Raw genomic sequence first — 12438 nt, 5'->3', positions numbered from 1 at the left:
TCCATGCTCTGCATCACCTGTGAGTATGGAAGTCTGTGAGTATGGGAGGCTTACAGGGTCATGTTAGCTTTGAATTATCAGCACCAATCTCTCACAGCCCTGCTCCTTCGCCCTTCAGTAACCACCTTCTGTTATGGACCTTGTCCAGAAGTGTTCTCACTCCAGTTTCAAAATGACAGCAGAGAAGTGAAAAGTGTCAGTGCCATCAGAAGAACTGGCTATGTGCTCTCGTAGGGACTGGAAAGGCACTTAGAGTGAGACACTAAATGCTCCAACCTTCACAAAGGGAGGAAATAATATCCACTTCAGAGCTTGCTGTAAAGCACCAGTGTGAAAGTGTTTTTAAACTTATTAAACTATCAAACACTAACTGAATATTAAATCGGTATTTCCCTAAGGTTAAGAAGGGAAGAAAGTATCTCCGTTTATTGCTCATTCTTTTTTTTTCCCCCATTTATTTATTTTATTGCATTTTAGGTTTTGGGGTATATGTGAAGAACATGCAAAATTGTTGCATAGGTACACAAGTGGCAGTGTGATTTGCTGCCTTCCTCCCCATCACCTACATCTGGCATTTCTCCCCTTGCTATCTCTCCCCAGCTTCCCACCCCCCACCGTCCCTCCCCTATTTCCCCCCAACTGACCCCAGTGTGTAGTGCTCCCCTCCCTGTGTCCATGTGTTCTCATTGTTCAACATCCGCCTATGAGTGAGAACATGCGGTGTTTGATCTTCTGCTCTTCTGTCAGTTTGCTGAGAATGATGGCTTCCAGGTTCATCCATGTCCCTACAAAGGACACAAACTCATCGTTTTTGATGGCTGCATAATATTCCATGGTGTATATGTGCCACATTTTCCCTATCCAGTCTATCGTCGATGGGCATCTGGGTTGGTTCCAGGTCTTTGCTATTGTAAACAGTGCTGCAATGAACATTCGTGTGCATGTGTCCTTATAGTAGAACGATTTGTAATCCTTTGGATATATACCCAGTAATGGGATTGCTGGGTCAAATGGAATTTCTAATTCTAGGTCCTTGAGGAATCGCCACACTGTCTTCCACAATGGTTGAACTAATTTACACTCCCACCAACAGTGTAAAAGTGTTCCTATTTCTCCACATCCTCTCCAGCATCTGTTGTCTCCAGATTTTTTAATGATCGCCATTCTAACTGGCGTGAGATGGTATCTCAATGTTGTTTTGATTTGCATTTCTCTGATGACCAGTGATGATGAGCATTTTTTCATAAGTTTGTTGGTCTCATGTATGTCTTCTTTTGTAAAGTGTCTGTTCATATCCTTTGCCCACTTTTGAATGGGTTTGTTAGTTTTTTTCTATTGCTCATTCTTAATAACATAAATAGTTATACAATTGTAGTTACTGAGTGGCATACAACTAGTCACCCAGTATTAGGGTGAATGCTGCTCACTTACATTCTGCTTTAGTAAACTCCAAACCTTGAGGGTCGGTTTTATTCTTGCCATTGTCTCTAAAATTTTCTTTCTCCAACACTGTAAACTCAGGTGGTAAATCCTATGGCTAGAGGCAAGCTGAAAATCATCCTTTCCTATCATCAGCTCTGCCAAGTCAACTAAGAATGAAGCTGTACCAGGAGTAGGGCAGAGATCGGGCGTTTGCAACTCTGCCCTGATTTGTCACGCTTTGCTAATCCTTTCCAGGCACACCATGCCAGCTTTCAGAACTGCCAAGTGAGATTGTGCTTGGTAGTTTCAGAAAATTTGTTTCTGCATGCACAGCCTACTCAAGAAGGGAATCCAAAGCAGATTTTTGACAAGGTTAGGGCTTCACATCCACTTCACATAAACTCTCCATTTCACTCAGCACATGAAATCAGCATGCTGGCTGATGGGAATTTCATTTCAAGGAGGTCAAGGATTGTGAAAAACAAAAAACAAAAAACACCCAAGTTGTTTAGTTTTCCTACTCATTATCTCTCTTAAAAAGCACAGAAGAATCAATTTTGTGATGTATGCGACTAAGGATACGTTGAAAATAACCGCAAGGTGCTAAGACCTAGCAGTTCTTTACAGAGACTGAGCCTAAAAGCTGTTTCTGGTAGGGAAGAACTGGCCTCAAAACACAGCAGCTAGAAAGGGAGTGTGCCTAAAACCTGGAAGACGGGAGGCACAACCTTGGGAAGAAGACAGACATGGCTCTGGGAGATGTTCAGTATCTCATTACATCAAGTTAAATGTTCTCTCTTTGCGTCTGTTTCCCTCAGGACTCATGTCACTAAAATTTGAAGAATATTAACACCAGAAGTGGCCTTGAACCAATTCTTCATTGCAGAGCTTTGCACATACTTAGGACCTCATGCTGCAGCAGTGTGGTCAGCGGCAGGTCTGGAAGAAAGCTCCTTGACTCCCCACCACACCTCAACTCTTGAAGTTTTGCTTTAAACTGTTTCATATTGGCCAGGCTTTATTTGGGAAAAAGAGGTCTCTCAGGGTTTTTGTAGGAAGGAGGAAGTACCCCCTTATATTTTCTAAAGCCTGGAAGTAGAAAAATGAGTGAAACTCTTAAGACTAAGTTGGTATCTATATGGAGAAGAGATTTCCAATCTTAAATAGATTAACTTATGAAGGTTTTGAGCTGCTTATCATGAAAAGGGCACAACCATCTGTAAGAAAGAATACAGACCAAACTCCTGCACTGTGGGAGAGGTTAGACTAACTTCAGTATGACCTAAGACATGAAACATAAGAACTGATCATTGGAAATGCAAGGGATAGTGAAGAGTACACATCTAGGCTGTAGCCAGCAGAGGTCATTATGACTTCCTTCATTCACCCCAATAAGCTGCTATTTCTGTCTACTAGAGATCAGAAGCCATAATGGATCTATACTTGGATCAACATATCTCAGGAGGTAAACTGGAAAGTACTTGGAAGACTAAGTCTTCAAAAATAATCATATCACATGAACCTTGAAATGTGGGAGTATTTGCAAGGATGGGTGAGGAAGGTGAAAGAGAGAAAGAGGAGGCACAAATAACAATTTACTAATAAGTTGGTGCAAAAGTAATCCATTACTTTTAATGTAAAAACTGCAATTACTTTTGCAACAACCTAATACAATTTTATAAATGTGATGAAAACCACAACACTCATTAACTTCTTAACTGTTTTTTTTTTTTCACCTTATTGAGCTGGTGAAACTCCACTGCTGTCTGGAGCTTCCAAGAACAATGGGAATGCTGCTCTCACAGTGAATCAGCTATTTCTGTTTTGCTCTCCACCCAGGCGCTCCTTGTGTTTTAGATTGTTTTAAGGTGATTAAGGGCAGATCCGGGATAATATTGAGTCTCATCTCGCTGTGATTCCTATAGTGTGATGATGTTATCTTGGGTCTAAAAAATTCTCAGCTATATAAGTTTGAGAGCCTGATTTTGATTAGAGATCTGAGTTTGATTAGATTCTGAAATCTGATTCACATTAATTATGTACATGAAAAATTGATAAACGAGGTACCAATTTGTTAATATATAATGCTGGCACTATAACTTTGAACAGATTCTGCATAAGAAACATGATTAATAGATGTAATATTCAAAATCTTCAAAATATTTATCAATCCAAAAGACATGGGCACTGATCAATTATTGGATCTGCAGCCTAGTTTAATAGATGCCAGCTGGCTTGCCATTTCAGGGCATATTGGATAGATGTCAGCCCTGGAAATGAGGATGAGAGTTAACACTTGAGTAATCCTACTACCTGCCAGACACTAATATATAATCCATTTTTGTGGGTTATTTCATTGAAAATGCACAATGATCCTTTGAGGAAGACATTTAAGAAACAAGAGCTCAGAGATTTTAGATAACTTCCTCTTGGTCCCACAGATAGCAAAATGTAGCTTGAGGAAGGCATTTAAGAAACTGGACTCTCTCTGTTTGTAGATGAAATGATCCTATATCTAGAAAACCCCATAATTTTAGCCCAAAAGCTTTTTAAGCCAATAAGCAACTTCAGTAAAGTCTGGAGATACAAAATTAATGCACAGAAAAATCACTAGCATTCCTACACACTAACAACAGTCAAGATGAGAGTGAAATCACAAATGAGCTTCCATCACAATTGCCACAAAAAGAATAAAATACTAGGAATACTGTTAGGAAGGGAGGTGAAAGATCTCTACAATGAGAACTAAAAACCACTGCTCAAAGAAATCAGAGATGGCACAAACAAATGGAAAAACATTCCATGTTCATGGATAGGAAAAATCAGTATCATTAAAATGGCCATAGTGCCCAAAGTAATTTATAGATTCAGTACTATTCACATTAAACTACCAATGACATTCTTCACAGAACTAGAGAAAACTATTTTAAAATTCATATTGAACCAAAAAAGAGTTCAAATAGCCAAGGCAACTCTAAGCAAAAAGAACAAGCTGGACGCATCATGCTATTGATTTCAAACAACACTAGAGGGCCACAGTAACCAAAAAAGCAGGGTACTGGCACAAAACTAGACATGTGGACCACCGGAACAAAACAGAGAACCCATAAATAAGACCACATACCTACAATTATCTGATCTTCAATAAACCTGACAAAAACAAGCAATGGGGAAATAATTCACTATTTAATAAATGGTGCTAGAATAACAGGCTAGCCATATGCGGAAAATTAAAACTAGACCCCTTTCTTATACCATAAAAAAATTAACTCAAGATGGACTAAATACTTAAATGTAAAACCCAAAACTATAAAAACTCTGGAAGACAATCTAGGCAATATTATTCAGGACATAGGCACAGGCAAAGATTTCATGAGGAAGATGCAAAAAGAAATTGCAACAAAAGCAAAAATTGACAAATGGGATTTAATTCAACTCAAGAGCTTCTACACAGCAAAGGAAACTGTCAACAGAGTACACAGATAACCTATAGAATGGGAGAAAATTTTTACAAACTATGCATCTGACAAAGACCTAATATCCAGCATCTATAAGAAACTTAAAGTTATGAGAAAAAGAACAACTCCATTAAAAGGTGGGCAAAGAATGCAAACAGACATTTGTCAAAAGAAGACATACATGCAGCCAACAATCATATGAAAAAAAGCTCAACATCACTGATCATTAGAGAAATGCAAATCCAAACCACAATGAGATACCATCTCACACTAGTCATAATAGCAATTATTAAAAGGTCAAAAAATAACAGATGCTGACAAGGTTCTGGAGAAAAAGGAATACTTACACACTGTTGATTGGGGTGTAAATAAGTTCAATCATTGTGGGAGACAGTGTGGTGATTCCCCAAAGACCTAAAGACAGAACTACCATTAAACCCAGCAATCCCATTACTGGTTATATACCCAAAAGAATATAAATTGTTATATTATGAAGACACATACACATTCACCATAGCAAAGACCTGGAATCAGCCGAAATGCCCATCAATGGTAGGCTGGATAAAGAAATACATATACACTGTGGAATAATACGCAGTCATTGTAAAGAATGAGATTGTCTTTGCTGCAACATGGATAGAGTTGGAGGCCATTATCCTTTGCAAACTAGTGCAAGAATGGAAAACCAAATGCCACATGTTCTCACTTATAAGTGGGAGCTAAGTGATGAGAACACATGGACACATAGAGGGAAAGAACACACACTGAGGCCTATAAGAGCATGGAGGCATGGAGGAGGGAGAGTATCAGGAAAAGTAATTGATGGGTACTAGGCTTAATAACCGAGTAATGAAATAATCTGTACAATAAACCCCTATGACACACGTTTACTTATGTAACACCTGCCCATGTACCCCTGAACTTAAACGTTTTTTAAAAAAGAAATTGGACCTCAGAAATTTTGGATAACTGGCCCGTGGTCCCACAGGTAGCAAAATGAAGTCTAGTTTTACACACAGGTCCATGTGTACCATACTGTAAAATGTACTCCCTTCTGGTAAATTCATACAGGAATTTACCAAATTTAGATCAGAAGGTCAACTAATGCCAATATCAGAGCAAAGAATGTTGTTGTGTCTTAAATAAATTCTTTAAGAGTTTTTTTTTTTTTAATTAATGCCAGGACTATCTCTACAAAATAAAAGCTAGATTTTATTTATGTAATTTAGCTAGACTGGGCTAGAATGTCTAAGCTGTTTGTAACTTCAGGGTTATTACTTTTTATGTAGATGTGGCTGGTTGTCAGTAATTGACAGAAATGAAGCTTAAGTAAAAACAAGGCCTGTTATTCTGGAGCAATGTTTTTCAACTTCACTGCACATTGGAAGGAATTAAGAAGCTTTTAAAAAGCACAGTACCAGATCAACATCCACATGACTGCCCCTTATCAATAAACACAAATTTGGGTATATCACCCAAGTGATCCAGCTTGAAGCCTATCTGGGACCATTATTCTTCCACACTAGCAGTGCCACCCAAAGCATGATCCTAGCCCAACATCAATCATCTGATTATTAGTGGTCCATGAGGAGAAAGACCTCAAAACTAAGAATGTTTAGAAATTTCTATAGTAACTTGACAAATTAAGTTTATGTCTGTTAAGTGTAATAATAAAAATATGGGCTAATATTTTGTTTTTCATTTATTTTTCTAGTAATCCATTTTTATTCTGTTTTATAAGAAGATCAGTCTGTGATGAACTGGAGGAGGAACAGAATGGGTCTTCACCAAAGATGGTTTAAGAAACACAGCTCACAGCTGAAAACTATGTATTAGATAATCCTGGTTCATTCCAAAGACTATGCTTTGTGAGATATGCCCTGTGCTTTCGGTCTTTCAAGACTGGCACTGCAGCCTTTATCATTTTTTGTGTCATTATCAAGGTCAAGCATAGCATCTCCAAAGAGTTGACTTGTCTTTGCCAGTTTCCTCTCAGATGACATAGGTGTGCTCTCTCATTTCTTCTGTAATTTGCCTGGGAAAGATGGAAATGATGTATGAGTATAAAATGTGTATTTATTTTAAGTGATAAAAGCAAAAGGAGGAGCTCAACTGAGTCTTAAGGAATAGGTGCCTGATATTAAATCTGAAGTTCCTCAGCTAAACACACTTCTGGAGGAAATAGCCCTGGACATGGCTGAAGAATCATGGTCAGATAACACTGTGGCCATGGCCTTGTTTTTCTATTGGTTTGTTTTGTGTTTTTTTTTTCCATAGTCCTAGGAATGAAGTTTTGTGACAAGATTGAGTCTTATGACAGTGCTGACTAAGGACAAGACCAGGTATTACATAACTATGAGGAAGCTGGTGGCTAAATTGAGGTCAGAGCTATAATTGTGTAAGAGAGGTCAAAACTGACAAGAAGCTATGGTTTGTCCTGGATTTCTTCAAAATGAAGAACTTCTAATTTTAAAATAAAAGGTTTAACTTCACCTAAACTATGGTGAATTAAATTAATTAAAAATCAGTGCATAGTTTGGTAAAGGGTTTTGTCATTGATGCTGTTGTTGTCACTTCCATATTTGAGGCCTAGTGTTGGAAATGTAACTTGAACACTAAAATGGAAGAATTTCTGAAATATTTTATTGCTTTATGGAAAAAGTAGAACAGGATATTTTATACCAAAAGTTGCCTGAAAGTCAGAGATCTGGCCAAATTTTTGCCATTTTGTAAGAAGGAGAGTAGGTAGCCTCCTTTTATCTGAAATTATGTTATGTAATTTGCTAGATATTACCTTAGTTAAAGTATGCTCTATATCTTTTTTTTTTACTGAATGTTCCTTCAATTGATTGTAGCTAATATTTATCATATCACTAAATACTTATCTCATTTGATTATAAAACTCTTACAAAGCAGATGATATTGTTCATTTTAGAGAAAGAGACAGGTACAATTTAAAATAAACCTCAAGATAATCTCAAAGGGGAAATGATACGCTACCTGGGTGACATGAAGCCTACTGGTGAATTTTGGAAATATTTATAAAGTAGTTGAAAAAAGGGGATAAATAAGAAGAAGAAAAAAGGAAAAACAGAGGAAAGGAAATGAGCTGGAAGCTAGTAAATGGTCTGACTCCTAACACCAAGTTCTAAGTTAAGCCATCATCATTTAATTAAGAAACGGGCTATCCCTTGATTAAAATTGTAAGTATTACTTTTAAATACTTACAATTTTAAGTATTTAAAAGTTCTGGCTCGTAGAGCTTTCATTTACTAAGTAGCTTACATTTAGGTATCAGTATAGTCAGTATTAACAGCATGAAGCTCCCTAAATGGGAGTTTCTGTGTCCCATCCATGGCACACAGGGCAGTGTCTTGCTCACAGAATCCCAGTGTCAAAAGGAAAGAAAGGGCTCCCAAATTCAAACTCAGGCACAGTCAGGCTAGTGTGGGTTTAACAAACTGTCGGGGAAACCATAGAGGTTGCTATCAAGGGTTCAACCTCCTTTTTTTTTTAATCTGCTGAATTCTCAAAGAGCCAGCTACCCACTTTCTTCCAATGCTGTCATCACCTGGGCCCCTGTAGAAACAAACCTACAATCACGTGCTATAAAAAGAATTTAGATTTAAGGGAAAACAGATCAGGATTTTCATTTCAGATATACTGGCTCTAACACTTCAGACAAATGACTTAATTTCTTGTACCACATTTTTTCTCATCTGCCAAATGGAGAAGATAATGTATTTTTTATAAGGTGACCACACTGAAGTGTTTGAAAGTTTAATCTCTGGACTCTGACGTCCATTTAAGAATACTGTTACTTTTGATAAATTTCCTAATTTCTGCAAGCCTTAATTTCTTCACCTTTAAAAGAAGGATAATACCAATTTAGTGCTTCTTTCAGAAACTTGTTACAAAGATTCAATGAGATGCCATTTATGAAATGCTTGAAATATTCCCTGAAAAACTGTTTATGATTGACAAGTGTTAGCTTTTATTATCATTACTGAAGATCTGTAATAAGCCTACCCACTGCGAGGTAACTACCCTTATTAGGAAGGATACCACCAGGTAAGCTTTGAATAATTTACATGCACATTATTTTCTCTGAGCTGCCACTCTTAAATGTGTATTTAAATGACAAAAACCTAGCTTTCTAGTTATTTTCTCTTTAGATGAATGAGCTCGCACATATATATACAGGTTTAGGGTGTGGGCAAAATCTCAAGGTTGAATGATGCCTTGTGCTCTTGTAAGACCCAGCTGGGAGGAAAGGGGGTATATTGGATTGAATTGTGTTCCTCCAAAATTCATGTACACCAGAACCTCAGAATGTGGCCTTATTTGAAAATAGGATTCTTGCAGATGTAATGTAAGTAGTTAAGATGAGGTCGTATTGAATTAGGGTGAGCTCTAAATTGAACGATTAGTGTCCTTATAGGAAGGCTAGGTGAAGATGCAAAAAGACACACAGAGGAGAACAGCATGTGACCACAGAGGCAGAGATTGGAGTGATACATCTACAAGCCAAAGGATGCCAAAGATTGCTGGTAACTACCGGAAGCTAGGGGAAAGGCATGGAACAGATTCTGCCTCAGAGACTCTAGGAGTATCCAATCCTGATGACACTTTGATTTTGGACTTCTGGCCTTTAGAAACTATGAAATAAGAAATTTCTGTTGTTTTAAGCTACAATGTTGTGTACCTTGTAATGTTAGCCCTATGAAATGAACACTAAAGGGGTCTTTAGTCAAAAGGAATATTATAGTATTTCTCCTCTCCAGGCAGAGTCTACAATGAGGAGTGAAGAAAGTGTGTGTACAGGAACACCAAATGTATCCAGACAAACACAGGACATCAGCAAGTGGATTCTGGAAGACACTCTAAGGGCAGGTGCACATTCTGTATCATCAGTGGCTCACTGGGCAACTGAGGGTAGTTCTGTAACATCCCAAGTGGGCAGCCAGACATGAAGAGGCAGGGAAACATACTCATATTGAAAGGAACAAAATATTTAGAGATGGGGCTGCCCAAGTACTGCAAGAGTAACCCATCATATACATTCAGAGTCTGAGCACACCAGGCAACACTAACTCACAAATCCTTTTAAACATAGTGCAAAAAGATGACCACCTTCTTATACTTGAAAGACAATACTGATACCTAAATGCAAACTACTTAGTAAATTAAAGTTCTACCAGCCAGTTTTAAATCAAATGCTTTCAATTTTAATCAAAGGATAGCCCGTTAACCAAACAATTATTTTTGTGAAGTTTTTTGTTGCTGTTTTTGTTTTAAATGTCTAGGAGACACCTTACCAAGACCTATTTATTTTAACACTTCCTGGGAGACATTTTTGTCAAACTCAACCAGATTTATTCAACAAACAGCAAATCAAATAAGCAGTGGAAAAGAGCTGAGTCACAGTGAGAGTGAAATTTCCCTCTGCAGCTGGAAGAAATCACCGGCTATGATTAACTGCTTGACTAGTTCTCCAGTGTGAAGGATCACAATGGCATCAAGAAGGTTTGTCTGGGCTATGAGAATGAAAAGAACTAAATCAAATAGGAGCCTGGGAAACTCAGGTCACAGGATCTCCCAGAAGTTATACATGTCACAAGTGTGAGTGACCATTCATTTACTTATCAGTCAATAAATCTTTTATTCATTCAATGAGATTTTTTATTAGTTTCTACTGTGGGCCTAGGTGCTGAGATATTGGTGGTGAGATCAGACACTTAAATGATTCTGAGATAGTTTCTGTTCCGATATGCTTAGAATATAATAGATTCTCAACAATCTTTTGTTTCAATAGTCTTTCATTCCCAAATAACCCTATCTTTAAAAGAGAAGAGCCACCTGAGGAGTGGCTGGAGAGCTATCCATTCAAACTTCCCTTGCTGCTAAAATGTTTCTAAACGGAGTTTGACGTTGACTCTCTGTTGCCAATCACTCTCTCCAGTGTGGGACAGACCAGCAACTCAGCAGGTCCATTTGTGTACTGAAGGACAATCAAAACCTAACTACAAGATGATTAATCTGTGATACTTCAGAGAACAATCTTAATCAAAAACAAATGTGAAAGTGGTTGGAATCAAAATGGAGTCATGTAGATCTGGGGAGGACTATGATTAGAGGCTTCTCACACTTAGATGCCAGATAACAAAAACTCCCGCAAAAGACTCTACAGAAACCACAACAATGCACAAAAGTCATCACAACCTTACACAAAAAATACTTCAGTGAGGATATCTGCCCAGCAACTAATGGCCTGTCCAGACTCAGACTGGCATCATCTTTGTTATTAATCTTTGTAGCCAAAGATAATTATCTCAAAACGGTTATATAATTCTGCTTATTTTTTTAAACTTTTATTTTAGGTTCACGAGTACATGTGAAGGTTTGTTACATTATTTCACAGAGGTTAGTTATCCAGATTATTTCATCACCTGGAAATTAAGCCAGTACTCAATAGTTAATCTTTTCTGCTTTTCTCCCTCCTCCCGATCTTCACCGTTGAGAAGACCCTAGTGTCTGTTTTTCCTTGTGTTCATACTCATCATTTACCTCCCACTTATAAATGATAAATGCAATAGGTGGTTTTCTGTTCCTGTATTAGTTTGCTGAGGAAAATAGCCCTACCTCCATCCATGTTCCTGCAAAAGACATAATCTCATTCCTTTTTCATGGCTGCATAGTATCCTATGGTGTATACGTACCACATTTTCTTTATCCAGTTACCTAAATGATGGGCATTTAGGTTGATTGCATACCTTTACTATTGTGAAAAATGCTGCAATGAACATGTGTGTGCATGTGTCTTTATAATAGAACAATTTATATTCCTTTCAGTATATATCTAGTAATGAGATTGCTGGGTAAAATGGTAATTCTGTCTTTAGGTTTTTGAGGAATTGCCACACTATCTTCCACAATGGTTGAATACACCCACCAGCAGTGTATAAGCATTTCCTTTTCTCCACAAGCTCACCAGCATTTGTTATTTTTTTTTTTACTTTCTAATAGCAGCCATTCTGACTAGTGTGAGATAGCATCTAACGGTAGTTTGGATTTGCAATTGCTTTTGGTGTCTTTGTCATAAAATATTTGCCCATTTCTATGTCCAGGATGGTATTGCCTAGGTTGTCTTCCAGTTTTTATAGTTTTGAGTTTTACGTTAAAATATTTAATCCATCTTGATTTAATGAAAGATATTGGCCTGAAGTTTTTTTGTGTGTGTTTGTGTGTATCTATGACAGTTTTTTGGTATCAGGATAATGCTGGCCTCATAGAATGAGTTGGGGAGCAGTCCCTTCTCCTCAATTTTTTGGAATAGCTTTTGTAGGAATGGTAACAGTTCTTCTTTGTGTATCTGGTAGAATTTGGCTGTGAATCCATCAGGTCCTGGGGTTGATTTTGGTTGTTCAGATATTTATTATCGATTCAATTGTACAACTTTTTGTTATTCTGTTCAGGAAATCAGTTTCTTCTGGGTTCAGTCTTGGGAGGGTGTTTGTGTCCAGGAATTTATCCATCTCTTCTAGGTTTTCTAGTTTGT

The sequence above is a fragment of the Sapajus apella genome, unplaced genomic scaffold, assembly GCF_009761245.1.
Source record: "Sapajus apella isolate SASKATOON/1434 unplaced genomic scaffold, GSC_monkey_1.0 scaffold124, whole genome shotgun sequence".
In the NCBI taxonomy this organism is placed as follows: domain Eukaryota; kingdom Metazoa; phylum Chordata; class Mammalia; order Primates; family Cebidae; genus Sapajus; species Sapajus apella.
The sequence above is the reverse complement of the archived record's forward strand: the minus strand, read 5'-3'. Positions refer to the sequence as shown.